Source organism: Thamnophis sirtalis, unplaced genomic scaffold, assembly GCF_051295495.1.
Source record: "Thamnophis sirtalis isolate CommonGarterSnake01/CBP01778 unplaced genomic scaffold, rThaSir2_p1.2 scaffold_12, whole genome shotgun sequence".
Classification (NCBI taxonomy): Eukaryota; Metazoa; Chordata; class Lepidosauria; order Squamata; family Natricidae; genus Thamnophis; species Thamnophis sirtalis.
The window spans coordinates 24,639,575-24,653,634 of record NW_028261392.1 but is presented as its reverse complement, the minus strand read 5'-3'; the positions used below and the strand labels follow the sequence as shown (position 1 = coordinate 24,653,634).

At 39.2% G+C, this 14,060-nt stretch overlaps 1 protein-coding gene across 2 annotated transcripts in view; it reads right to left on the bottom strand.

Moving 5' to 3' along the window:
* The window catches only part of TMTC4 (transmembrane O-mannosyltransferase targeting cadherins 4), an 83,105-nt gene extending 77,122 nt beyond the window's left edge, over positions 1-5,983 (bottom strand). For both annotated transcript variants that reach the window (XM_087726868.1, XM_014058826.2), the window contains exon 1: positions 5,880-5,983. The gene's annotated coding sequence lies outside the window, so the exon portion shown is untranslated. The remainder of the gene's footprint in view (positions 1-5,879) is intronic.
* Positions 5,984-14,060: the final 8,077 nt, after the last annotated feature.

The window sequence follows — 14,060 nt, the reverse complement described above, 5'->3', positions numbered from 1 at the left end:
TGTCATCAATGTAGTGACATTTCACCCTGTGCTGACTGATGACCTCACCCAGAAGTTTCATGTGTAGATGTTAAATAGAAATGAGAAATGAGTAGAGACACTGGACACAGGAAGTCCCAAAAGTGATTGCTTCTTGGATGAGAAGGCAAATGCCTTCAAAGAAAAATCAAACAGTCCAGTTGCCTCTTGAAAGAGCATCTTTGAGACAACTGTGACCTGGATGACTGAGAATCTTCATCCACATAAGGTCTAGGAGGGCTGGGCCTCTTCTCCCCTATCAATATTGAAAGAGGAGAACCGCTACAATGGGCATTACTATACTCAACTCCTGAAGCCATTCCAGAAGAATATTATGGTTGATGGTATCACAGACTGCTGAGATTTAGGAAGACAAGAATGGATGTAGGCCTCCTACTTGAGTCCTGCAAAAGTAACCCACATACATGAACAATGCTATCTCAGTGTTATAAGTAAACCTGAAATCTTATTGATAAAGGTCCATACATGATTTTCCTAAGATCCTACAACAAGAACAGAAATCTTGTGGCTCTTCAAATATTGCTAAACTAGAACTCCTTGACTCTCGTGATTAAATATGTCGACTGAGAATACAATCAACATCTGAAGAACTGTAAATTCCTTACCCACTATAGAGAGTAAAGAGGATGGCCTTGATGGAGATAAGGGAGATCCATTACCAAAGCAACAAGGAAGGAAATATTGTTTAAGTCCAGACAATGAAAGAAGAATGCAAAGACAACACTTTCCTAAGTTGTTTTTTCCTCCATTAACAGCTTATGTATTCCTTTATGTAAGCAGCATTGTCATCATTTTAAGTATTTTATTATGCCAAGATACAAACAGATTTTCTGCTAGCTTAGAAGTAGAATGTTATTTTTATGATATTGAATACAGTCAGGCTACAGTTCTTCATGACCTTAGCTAAGAGTAAATTCCTTTGAACTGTTACTTCTAAAAGTCTTTTGAGATAGCTGAATATAATTCATTTTACTAGACTTTTTCATGGAGAATAACATGGTTAAACACAAGCAAGTTCATCAAAACTTCTAGCACTTATGCTTTTGGGACTAATTTGCATCTCTTTTCAATTTTTATCCTGTTAATATCTAGTTTTCTTTTCTTCCTCCAAGCAAAGTTTTAAGCAAATTGATCAACCGACCGACATATGCTTCTTTCCTTTTTTGTATTCTCATCTTTCCTCCCAAACTCTAACTGAATTAGCTAACAGTTACTTCAGCCATAGAATGATGGAAAATAAAATTTCTGCTTTTGTAGGAGGGCTAGTATGGAATAGTAGGGTATACAAAAGAAGGAAAGAACTTGACAATACAAAAACATCAAGAATGACAGTTCTACTGACTACCCATTAGTGTGGATAACAGAGAGCAGCAAATTCTGAAACGGTATAGGGTTTCCTGCCTAGGCAGAAGGTTGGACTAAAAGGCCTCCAAGATCTCTTCCAACTCTGCTCTTGTATTGTAAATTCTGCTAACCCAGATTTTTGGGGTGGCTTTGAGGAATCCTGAAGATCTTCTTCAAGATAGGCCCCAAATGATGCAAATTCATAAATGGCTGGAAATTTGGAAGTGTTGGTCTTCATCTGGGTATTTCAAAATTAAATATTACTGTTCCTTTTCACCACTAGCAGAGAATTCTTAATTTCCAATAGAAGAGATTACATGTAGTTAAGGATCGAATTGTCAAGTCCTTGGTGCATTCTGAGCTTGGTTGTTTCATTATCCAACAAGGTAACAACTAGGTGACCACATTAGAATGAAGAATTGGCAAGTAGACCGGCTCTTTGCTGATTCCTGTCTGGACAAGGAGAGGATTTGAGATACAAGTGCTCTAGACAGTTGTTCCTCACAAGGAGTGCAGGACAACAGTCTCCAGCGGGTTTAGAAAAGTCTAGAAGAGGGATCCCCAACCTGTGGGCGGGAGCCCACTAAAGGGCCATGGACTCTTGGCCACCAAGCTGCCTGAGTGGCTGGCCAGTGTGTGTGCAAACCCCATTTGCGATAGCATCACTGCAAGTGCCACATGGGTGTTACCACTGGCACAAGCATCGCGCTTGCAGCCCCGTTTGCATGCGCACATGCACTTGTAAGGCACCTGTTCCCCCTCCAGGCTGTTAATATAGAAAGGTTGGGGCACTCTACTCTAGAATGATTAGCCGCAGGCACATGGCTGGATCTACTTCATCATGGGACCCCTTGCAGAGCCGACACACCATGGGCCCTCAGCTGACCCTCCACTGGTGCTCCTCCCCTGCATCCTCGTCCAGGGCAGTTTGCCAAAGGACACTTGTCCCCGGCCAATTCACAGTGCAGGACAATCTTGACCTGTGATGAAATTATTCTCCTAGTCAATATGTTTTCTTTGATCTTATTAGGACAATGTATCTTCTTTTTAAAATGTTTCTGATGGATTTCAGTATCAGGCAGCTCCTCCACTTCCACCTTCTCTTTTCTCCCCCCCTCCCCATTTCCCTCCATCCCAAACAAAGTCATATCTTTATAAAGACTAGTAGTTCCTCATACAAGATAAAGTTCTAACTGTGTTATAAAACTAAGTGCTTTTCTATATAATAAACAGTGTTTAAAGGGTTCCTTACAGCTTTATTATTTTTGAGTGTCCAGACCATAAATCTTCTCAATAATTCTGGGATTGCAATTTGGGAATGCATTGGCTTTGTATACTTCTTTTTCTAATTACTTTCATAAATTGCGTCTTAACTGTTTTTCAGCTATTAGAAACCTTCAGATTGACAAGTCTGAAAACACTGCTTGAGTTTCTTGAGTTTTAAATGCAAATTTAAGGGTTTTTAGTTTTTTATGAAAAATACCAATGAGCAATAGAACTTTGATGTTAGAAAGATACAAATGAACTAAGTGTCCAGGTGGATTTGAAATAAGATTTTGAAATTAATTATAAGAACCTCTCCTGAGGGAAAGTGCCTTTGCTTTGAATACTTTAAAAAAAGAAGATACGATGGGACACTAGAGCGAACTAGAAGGAACTAAAGATTATAATTAAAGAACACAAATTTGATTTACTAATATAGAATGGGCCATAATATTTTAATATTAAAAAAACCTGAAGGATAGACTGTGTTCAAAATGTGTTATGGAAGAAGAACTGAGCTGAAAGTGGGAAGCGGATTTTAAAATGACAGCTTATAAAAATGACATGGAAAATATGCTAAACTAGACATGCAAGAAAAATCATCTTAAGTCTGAATAGACATCATTAGACAAGAGATACATAAATAACAAACCAAGAGAGAGACCTGGGTAATTTTCTGAGAAGGAACAAATAAAAATAAATATAAATCAAGTTCTAGGATATTATTTGAAGAGATTAAAGATCATTAAAAATGACTAGGAATACAAAGTTGGTTCATTTGATCAAGGATAAAATAGATATATTGTTATTTCTGGTAACTCTTAATGGACTTTTGCTAATCAGGACTGAAATGATGAGGTTTCAAGGATTTGTTTATAGATCAGAGATGGGACATGGAAAGATGGTGGATTACTAAATTGTTTATATTTATAAGAGCGAAGTCATTTTATATATTTTTCTTTACTATATTATTTCTTAGTTTGTATTATTTTTTTATTCTTAAGTGTATTTTTTTAATAAAATTACTATTAAAAAAGAGAACTATTAAAAAACAGAATATACCTTATCTCATTAATATGTTGCTTGCTTTTGCAAACAAGTATATATTAGATGACAATGGTACAAGAGGGATTTGAAATGAATGCAGGCTGCAAAATACATTTTAAAATTGTCTTCCTTTCTTTATCTCTCTTACTCTTTAGGCCTATCATCTCAAGGAAACAAGAAAAAATATCTTCCATTACAGTTAATACCCACAACCTCTTTGTTTATTGAACCTAGATAACCTTTTCAAAACTTAAAATATTGGAACACAGATATCAAGGGGTCTCCAATTTCATTTCACTGATCACGATTTGTGGCCCTATATTATTGGGGGGGGGGAATTCAAGCAAAACATTGCAATTCCTGTGCTAAATAAAAAGATTTCTTAAAGATTTTTTTTAACTTGGGAGAGCAAAAAAGGAAAAGAAAGAAAGAAAGAAAGAAAGAAAGAAAGAAAGAAAGAAAGAAAGAAAACAAACACCAGTTAAGATTTGATCAATAGATGATACCAGACCTCCCAAGCAAAACCCTTTCTAAGAATGGGAAATAAATTGATTTGTAGTGGACATTAATCTGTTGAGTCTACAATCCAGCCACGGTTACTATAGCAATATCCCCTATATTGATTTCTATAAAAATACACAAAGTGGCATACTCTGGTTAATTATCTTCTTGTTTTTATGTTATCATTGCCACTCCATTCTGTTTTAAAGCCAATCTTCCGGACAAAAACAATTTAGTAGGGTGAAAAGGTAAATAGGAGATTAATAACAATTTTTAGCAAAGTTATAAAGGACTTTCCCAAAGAGAAGAATGCCATCTTTTTCTAGGCAAAGAGTATCCTTTGGAACGAAGTTCTGAAATTCTCCAGAATGAATCCCTCCCTCAATCTCACACTTACATACACTGTAAATTTACTCAAATGAGATTTATTAATATGCCCAAGGGTGTGTGTGTGTTTGTTTTGCATTCAGAACATTGACAAAAATATTCTATATTTGCGGTCTCCCCAACAGAAAGACTGGGGAGTTCTGTGCCTATTTAGAAATATGTCCCATGCAATTCAATGGGATTACATGCAAGCAAGCATACAGTGACCATTCTGACATCAATCAGGAGCTGTCTGCAAGGCTCCGGCATACACGAAACTTTCTGATGTTTGACTGAAAACTCATCACCTTAAAGATTTATTTTAAGGTTGGAATATGTCCCATGCATACCCCAGAAGATTGACAGATGGAGGATTCGTTCTACACGTTTTGCCAGAAGGAAATTTCCATTGTGGCCCGTTATTGAATCCATTCCTAAGATAGACTGACCAGGAAGCCTTAACGTGGGTTGTCCCAAAGATGCTTTTTTTCTTTTTCTTTCAAGAGGCAATCGGACTTTCTGATTTTTCTTTGAAGACGTTTCACTTCTCATTCAAGAAGCTTCCTCAGCTCTGAGTTGATGGTGGGGGAATGGAATCTAGTCAGAGCTGAGGAAGCTTCTTGAATGAGAAGGAAACGTCTTCATAGGAAAAACTAGAAAGTCCAGTTGCCTCTTAGGGGAGAAAAAGGCACCTTTGGGATTTAACGCGGGTTCTTTTGGCTAGCTAACTGCCCGGGTCCTTTAAGCCGCGGCGGTCCCAAGTTCGCTCTTTGCAAAGACCCGCCGCGGAAGGTCGGCTGGATGCAGGTCAGCGATCACCCGTTGCCCTCCGGCAGCTAAAAGGCCGAAGGGACCCAGCCCACCAGGTACCCTAGGACGTGCGAGCAGCGAAGTTTTGCGCAGGGGGTGGTGGAAGTGAGTGGGTCCTTCCCGGAACGTGGAAGGGAAGCTCCCCCCTAGTCCGCCCGGGCAGAGAAGCAGGTCCCCGGGAAAGATCGCAGCAGAGATCGCGGGCGGCGTCCGGGGCAGGCAAAGAGGGGCGATGGAGCGGGCGCGGGCAGGCAGGCAGGCGGGGGAAACGCCTGGAAAAGTGGCGTGGAGGGCCGGACCCCTCCCTGCCCGCCACGAGAGATTTCCCACCCACTCCCGGCTTTTGCGGCGTGGCTTCCTCAGCAGCTTCCTTTTGTCCTGAGCGGCGCTCTGTGCGGAGGGAGCCGCGGAAGAGCCTCCCCGCCGCATGCAGCTCCCTTACGCGGGGGATCCTGGACCCGCCAGCCCTGCCCGTCCCGCCACAACGCCTCGCCCCAGACGGGCTTTACCTGCAGCTGGAAAAGGAGCCCGAGCGACATCGCCCACCCGCGCGGGGGAACTCTGCCCTCACTCCGCAGACGGAGACGGGGATGGGCGGGCCGGGCACCGGTCGACCGAAGGAGGAGCCACTCTGGCCTCCTCGCTCCCGGAAGGCAGGAGCCTGTGGCGGATTGGCTCGCCACCCTTCCCCGCCTCTCCAAAGGACCGCCCCCCACTCATTGACGGGCGGAGTGACGTCGGGCGGGGCGGTGCAGTCGGGCGGGGAAGAGGCCGGGCGTGGGGGAGGTGGGGTGTGGAAAGGGTCGAGTCGCGTGGATTCTTTTGGGCGGTGGGTGGGAGGTTTCTGCAACCGCGCGATCCTGGAGGGTTTAGCTGGGAATGGGAAATGCAGAGCGATCCTAACTGGATGTGTGTTCCCCGTGAGCTGGGTGGAATTATTCTTTTGTAGAAAAGCCTGCTAGGTTCCTTAGGAATTTAGTTATTATTTTTTATTTATTTTATCAAGCATGTATGAGATAACAGATATAAGTATAAACATGTTTATGAATACAGGAAGTGGATACAAATAAGTGGGGACATCAGGATGGTAGGCATGTTGGTACACTTATGAATTCCAATAATAATAACAACAACAATAACAACATTCTGATTCTACAAAAAACCACCCTATTTGGAACAGCTTATATCCTTCTATGTTACCTTAACAGTTCCTAGGTCCTTGGTTAGGACTTGAGCTGTTGAGTCAGCCTCAAACGCTGTGAAGCTCACCAAAGATTAACATAACAACAACAACAACAACAACAACAATACCAGGAGATGCCAGAGTCGAAGAAAAAGAACTGGAAAAAAATCACAAAATACCACGACCTGGCCGTCGAAACTACCTGTTTATTTTAAGAAGGTACTTGGTTGATATCTAGGACACTGGCAACAACCCATATCAACCATTAACACCAATCAATGGTATTTGTAATACATTTTTGAATGTTCAATTGACTAAGTTTCATGTTTAATGAACAAATACTACTACTACTACTACTACTACTACTACTACTACTACTACTAATAATAATAATAATAATAATAATAATAATAATAATAATAATAATAATAATAATAATACATCTATTAATCGAAGTAAAGAACAAAAATCTACTGAAGGCTCAACAGACGAAACAAGAATACAGAAAACATGTGATAAAATCAAGAATGGAGAGTTGGCAGAACAAAGCACTGCATGGCCAATTTCTGGAAAAAATTAAAGATAAAGTGGACAGTGAACAAACTTGGTTATGGTTAACAACAGGTACATTAAAGAAAGAAACAGAGTCACTAATCCTGGCTGCCCAAGAACAAGCTATCTGCACAAATGCCATTAAGGCCAAAATCGAAAAATCCTCTGATGATGCCAAATGCAGACTTTGCAAAGAAGCTGATGAAACTGTTGATCACATACTCAGCTGCTGTAAAAAAATCGCGCAGACTGATTATAAATTGCGGCACAATTCAGTAGCACAAATGATCCATTGGAATTTGTGCAAAAATTACAATATTAAAACAGCAACAAACTGGTGGGAACATCAGCCTGAAAAAGTCACCAAAAATCAGATGGTCAAGATCTTGTGGGATTTCCATATACAAACCGACAAAATACTGGCGCATAATACACCAGACATCACACTGGTTGAGAAAAATAAGGTCACAATCATAGACATCGCAATACCAGGTTATAGCAGGGTCGCCGAGAAGGAACATGAAAAAATCGCAAGATACCAGGACTTAAAAATCAAAATTCAACGACTATGGCACAAACCAGCAGTGATAATTCCAGTGGTAATTGGCACACTGGGTGCTATACCAAAAGCACTGGAATTACATTTAAAACAGTTAAAAATTGACAAAATCACCATCAGTCAAATGCAAAAAGCCGCACTGCTTGGATCTGCACACATATTACAAAAATACGTTACGATGTCCTAGGCCCCTGGGTGGGACCCGACTAGTAACCAATGCCAAATCCGGCGAAACAACTGGCCGCTGTGATACAATTGTATAATAATAATAATAATAAAAGATGATGGAATAGAACTTGAGAATGAAGAAATGATAAAGGCAGTAAAACCAGAAGAAGGCTACAAGTACTTGGGGATTTTAGAGGCCTCTGACTTAATGCATAATAAAGTCAAGGAATTAACTTAACCCAAGTACATTCCATGAATTCGCAAGATATTAAAGTCCAAATTGAGTGGAGGGAACATCATAAAAGCCATAAATACCTGGGCTATACCTGTGATTCGATACTCTGCAGGAATAATTGACTGGACCCAGATGGAGTTGGACAATTTGGACAGAAAAACAAGGAAGCTTATGACAATGAATCATGCTTTGCACCCTAAAATTGATGTTGACTGATTATATCTACCAAGAGCAGAGGATGGTCGAGGACTCCTACAAGTAAAACAGACTGTGGAAGAAGAAAAACACAGCTTGAATGATTACATCCAGAAAAGTGAAGAACCAATGATTAAGGAAGTAAATAAAGGAGGCTTTTTAAAGACAACTAAGTCAAAAGCTGAATATAAGAAAGAAGTAATTGAGAAGCGAGCTGAAAATTGGAAAAACAAAGCTATGCATAGCCAATACTTGAAAAATATTGAAGGCAAAGCTGACCAAAAGTTAACTTGGAACTGGTTAAGATCAGGAGCATTAAAAAAAAGAAACAGAAGGCTTTATTTTGGCAGCTCAAGAACAAGCCTTAGCCACAAACTGCATAAAGGCAAAAATTCAACATGTTACCACCAACAGCAAATGTCGCCTCTATAATGAGAAAGATGAGACAGTCGACCACTTGATCAGTGGGTGCAGCAAAATTTCACAAACTGACTACTTACAATGCCATGACCACGTTGCTAAGATCATTCACTGGAAACTGCCAGAAGTTTGGATTTGAGTACAGCAAAAATCACTGGGAACATCAGTTTGAGAAGGTCCTAGAGGATGAAAAAGTCACGATCTTGTGGGATTTCAGAATTCAGACTGACAGGCACTTCGCCTACAACACATCTGACATAACAATAGTTGAAAAGAAAAAAGTTTGGTTCATTGACATTGCAATACCTGGTGATGTGCGAATTGAAGATAAGCAGCAAAAAAAAATCACAAAGTACCGGAACATGCAAATTGAAGTTGAGCGACTGTGGAAAAAGAAATTGAGTGTTGTCCCAATTGTAATTTGAGTCCTTGGAGCAGTACCTAAAGGGCTACCTCGCTATTTGGAAATTTTAAATTTATTGGACTTGAACATTCTGATTTTACAAAAAACTACCTTACTTGGAACAACTTATATCCTCCGACGTTACCTTAATAGTTCCTAGGTCCTTGGTTAGGACTCGAGCTGTTGAATTACCAACAAGCACCAAAGGCTGTGAATCTCACCAAAGATTAACATAATAATAATAATAATAATAATAATAATAATAATAATAATAATAATAATAATAATAATAATAATAATAATAATTAACAAGGGCCGCGGCGGATGTTGGGGTCCCTGGACATCCGTCGACAAGTGGGCTACAAGTGGACCAGCCAACAAAACGACAAAAATATAGTGCAGATGAAAACCGTGCCATAATGGCCTGTTACTACAACTCAGAGCCAGAAAAAAGAGGATATTTAAAGCGAATGTATGAATTATGGAAACAACAATATCCAGATTCAAATGTTAGCGAACAACGACTAGCAGATCAAAGGCGATTTATTATACGGAATAAAGTGTTTAGTGAAGTTGAACATGAGGAAATTCAGGCAAATTGCAAAACCCAAAAAACAATATCACAAGCGGAAATAACTGATATTCAAGACACAACTAAAGACACTATAGTAGAACTCCCAGAAGAAGCTCTCGGGGAGGAAATAACACCACCACCACTAGAACCAGTTATCACTGAACCAACTGATGAACTAACTCAAAAACAAAAAGAATTGAAGGATAAGATCATGGAGCATTTTCTGCTTAATGAGGAAAGGCAACGTTTACCATCACTAAAAACTGTGCCTAAGAAAATTTTGGCCCCTATCATGAAAATGGTTAATGCAGTGTTTTCAACAACTGAACCGGGATCCATCTTGGAAACAAACCAGTTAATGTACAGCGCAGCTGTAATAGTCACTAATGAACTAGGCATTAAAATTAAAGTACCTAGTCACACAACAGAAAAAGCATCAAAGCCAAAGTGGAAAATCCGTTTGAACAAAAAATCAAAAAATTAAGGGCAGATGCCAGTAACTTAAAGAACATGCATGAGCAACGGCTTAAAAACAACAAAATCATAGATCGGCTAATCAGGAGATATAGATTGGATACAAGAAACATCAATGAAGCTGTAGAGATTGTAAAACAGCAGATAACAGCAACAGCTAGAAAAATTGAAAGATATGAGGCACGAATCATCCAATATAAACAAAATCAGCAATTTCGATCAGACCAACGGCGTTTTTATCAAAGTCTTAATGTAAATGGTGACACCAAAAGTGAAAAACCAGAAAAACAGGCCACAGTTGAATTCTGGAAAGAATTGTGGGAAAATGCAAAGGACTACAACAAGGAAGCAAAGTGGATACATGACTTTGAGAAAAGCATTGGCAACAAACAAATGCAAGTATTAGAAATAACAACTGAGATGGTCAAAAATCGAGTTAAAAAGGTAAAGAATTGGACATCACCTGGAAAGGACCAATTACATGGTTTCTGGCTCAAATATCTGACCAGTTTACATGCAATATTGGCCAGGCAACTGAATGAAATTTTACAAAAGGGCCAAATTGATGAATGGTTGACAACTGGAAAAACATACTTGATTCAGAAAGATGCAACTAAAGGAACAACACCTGAAAACTACAGACCAATAACATGCTTGCCAACAACCTTCAAATTACTCACAGGCATTATTGCAGATAACATGATGGATTATTTGGAAACAAACAACATCTTGCCAGTAGAGCAAAAAGGCAACAAAAGAAGGAGCAGGGGCACAAAAGATCAGCTTCTAATTGATAAAATGATATTAGAAAATTGTAAGAACAGAAAAAACAAACTTGAATATGGCCTGGATTGATTACAAAAAGGCATTTGACTCACTGCCACATAGTTGGATCATAAAATGCTTAGAAACAACTGGCATTAGCAAAAATATTACATCCTTTACTGAAAAGGCGATGAAACAATGGAGAACTGAGTTGGCAGTAGGGAATGAGATCTACGGAATGGTTAATATCAAGCGAGGAATTTTCCAGGGTGATTCACTTTCACCTCTTCTCTTCATCATCGCAATGATCCCACTATCAGTAATCTTAAAAAAAATGAAATTAGGCTACCAAACAGCCAAAGAAGCTGAAAAAATTTCACATTTACTATATATGGATGATTTGAAACTCTATGGAAAGTCAGAAATAGAAATCCAATCATTGACAAACACAGTCCGAGTATTCAGCACCGATATTTCAATGCAGTTTGGCATGGAAAAATGTGCCACTGTATCCATAAAAAGGGGCAAAATCACTGCATGTGAGGGAATTGAAATGCCCAATGGCCAATTAATTAAATGCAAAGAAAATGAAGCCTACAAATACTTAGGCATTCTGCAGTTGGATAACATCAAGCATGGAGAAGTAAAAACTATTGTCAGGCGAGAGTACACCAACAGAGTTAGGAAAATTTTAAAATCTAAATTGAATGGTGGAAATACAATCAAGGCCATAAATACCTGGGCAATACCAGTTATAAGATACACAGCTGGTATAGTTAACTGGACACAAGCTGATTTGGACCTTTTGGACCGAAAAACCAGGAAACTAATGACAATGCACTACAGTTTACATCCACGTGGTGATACTGATAGACTATATCTGCCCCGAAAATCAGGTGGCAGAGGATTATTACAAGTGAAGCAAACAGTTGAAGAAGAAAAACATGGACTGGCTGATTATTTAAAAGAAAGTCAAGAACATCTATTAATCGAAGTAAAGAACAAAAATCTACTGAAGGCCCAACAGACGAAACAAGAATACAGAAAAGATGTAATAAAATCAAGAATGGAGAGTTGGCAGAACAAAGCACTGCATGGCCAATTTCTGGAAAAAATAAAAGATAATGTGGACAGTGAACAAACTTGGTTATGGTTAACAACAGGTACATTAAAGAAAGAAACAGAGTCACTAATCCTGGCTGCGCAAGAACAAGCTATCCGCACAAATGCCATTAAGGCCAAAATCGAAAAATCCTCTGATGATGCCAAATGCAGACTTTGCAAAGAAGCTGATGAAACTGTTGATCACATACTCAGCTGCTGTAAAAAAATCGCGCAGACTGATTATAAATTGCGGCACAATTCAGTAGCACAAATGATCCATTGGAATTTGTGCAAAAATTATAATATCAAAACAGCAAAAAACTGGTGGGAACATCAGCCTGAAAAAGTCACCGAAAATCAGATGGTCAAGATCTTGTGGGATTTCCGTATACAAACCGACAAAATACTGGCGCATAATACACCAGACATCACACTCTCTTGGAGTGATCCAGATTACATTCACGTCATACAAAGCAAATAGATTCATGGCAGTTTTGCTGTAGTGAAAGTTGTATTCCAGTGACCCAAGTATTTTTTGGAGTATAAGATGCACCAAGACTTTGAAGAGAAAAATTTTTTTAAAAAAAGTTTTTGCACTCTGCAGACCTCCCCAAAACAGCCCGTTTTTTTGCACATTTCTGCCCTCCCCAGCCCCCAGGAGCTCTCTGAAAGCCGCCTAAAGGCTATGCACGACCATTTTGGTGAAGGGGGCATGGTTTCAGGAGGCAAAAAAATGCTGTATTCAGTGTATAAGAGGCACTCAGATTTTCAGCCTCTTTTTTGAGGGAAAAAGGTTTGTCTTATATTCCGAAAAATACGGTACATTAAAGTCTTGGCGTGGCTGTTTTCATAATTAATTAGACCTTGGTACAGGAAAAGTGGCTTGTTAGACTATCTAATAAAAGTGAATGTACTATCAGGAATGATGTTTCAATTCCAGCCTATACCGATGCTGAAACTACACCTATACTGACAGATAGAGAAATAACTGCACTAATGGGCAGACAAATGGGCACTTGGATGGACAGATGGACAGATAGACTGATGGATGGATGGATGGACACATGGACAATGGAAAGATGTACAGAAAGATCGATAGACAGATGGATAAGTTGATGGACTGACAGACGGGTCAACAGATGGACAGCCAGTCAGGCAGACAACTGGACAGATGGATGGATGGGGAGAGAGATGAACTGATGGACGGGCCAAGGGACAGACAGACTGACATTCAGAGAGATGGATGGTTAAAGAAATGGACAGGCAGATGAATGGACAGACAGGAAGATGAATAGATGGATAGACAAATGGAGCAATAGATAGACTGATGGATGGCCCCATTTTTTTCCTAATATATTGATTTTCTAAATAAGATCAAAACAGATATAGATTCTAGGTATGGAGTTGTCTCAAGATATCTTTACCCAAAGAGAATAGTTTTCATGAAAAAGTAAGGCATTTAGTGATTGAAGGAATGGAGAGACATCTGCATATTATTAGGATTGGTTCATTAGTTACTAAGCATTGATGATCAGATTATCTCTATCATAACCTATTTGCGACATCATCTCGCAGTTAGAAGTTATGGGAATTTTATGAATTTACAGCTCTACATTGACAAGCCTCTACATATAAAGGGGTCAACTTATTTTCCAAAACATCAGAAGGCAGGACGAGAAACAATGATGGAAACAAATCAAGGAGAGAATCAACTTGGAACTAAGAAGAAATTTCCTGACAGTTAGAACAATTTATCAATGGAACAACTTGCCTCCAGAAGTTGTGAATGCTCCAACACTGGAAGTTTTTAAGAAGAGATTGGACAACCATTTGTCTGAAATGGTACACAGGGCTTTCTGCCTGAGCAAAGGGGTTTGCTTGAAGACCTGTAAGGTCCAGTCCAACTCTGTTATTCTGTTATAAAAATGTAAAAGCTTGTAGAGGCTTGTATGGACAGAAAAGACATCCAAAGTGGTGAAAACCTGTGATTGATCCATAAAATAATTCTATCTAATCCATTAGTTTCATAAGAAAGAAACAGATATGATTTCTCTACTG